A 577-nucleotide genomic window follows, 5' to 3' on the forward strand; every position below is an offset into this window, starting at 1 on the left:
TAGGGATCATGGGGCTTGGGGTGGGAGACTGGGGCTGTAAGGAGGCTGGCCTCCACCTTTCTGGAGAAGGTGAGGTAGGGGAGGAGGGGTTCTGTGGAGAGCTAATTCGACTCCTGGTCACCCGCACCTTATCTCTGCTCTGTGCAAGGTCCCTCTCCCATTTGCTTTAGGCTCTTATCCTACATCCCGTTCTCATGGCTTTCCTGGCACAGGCAAAACCACTCTCGCAGACTTAAAATGTACCCTTTTGCCTGTACACTCCTCATAATATCTGTATCATCCTTTTATGTGCATGTGTTCTTCATTTACATAAAAGTACTATTCTGTTTCTTACTGGTATGCCAAGCACCATGTTAGAAAGACCCATCCACGTCACTAGGTGTAAATCTCATTCATTATTACCACCTGCTGCCACCATGGTTCATCTATCCATTCTCCTTGTGAAGGACACTCACAAGCTGCTGCCCCTCCAGGGACTTTTTCTTATCCTTTAAAGAATCACAGTGGGCAGCCCTGGTGGCGCAGCGGTTTAGCGCCGCCTGCAGCCCAGGGCGTGATCCTGGAGACCCTGGATTGA

The sequence above is a fragment of the Vulpes vulpes genome, unplaced genomic scaffold, assembly GCF_048418805.1.
Source record: "Vulpes vulpes isolate BD-2025 unplaced genomic scaffold, VulVul3 u000000899, whole genome shotgun sequence".
NCBI lineage: Eukaryota > Metazoa > Chordata > Mammalia > Carnivora > Canidae > Vulpes > Vulpes vulpes.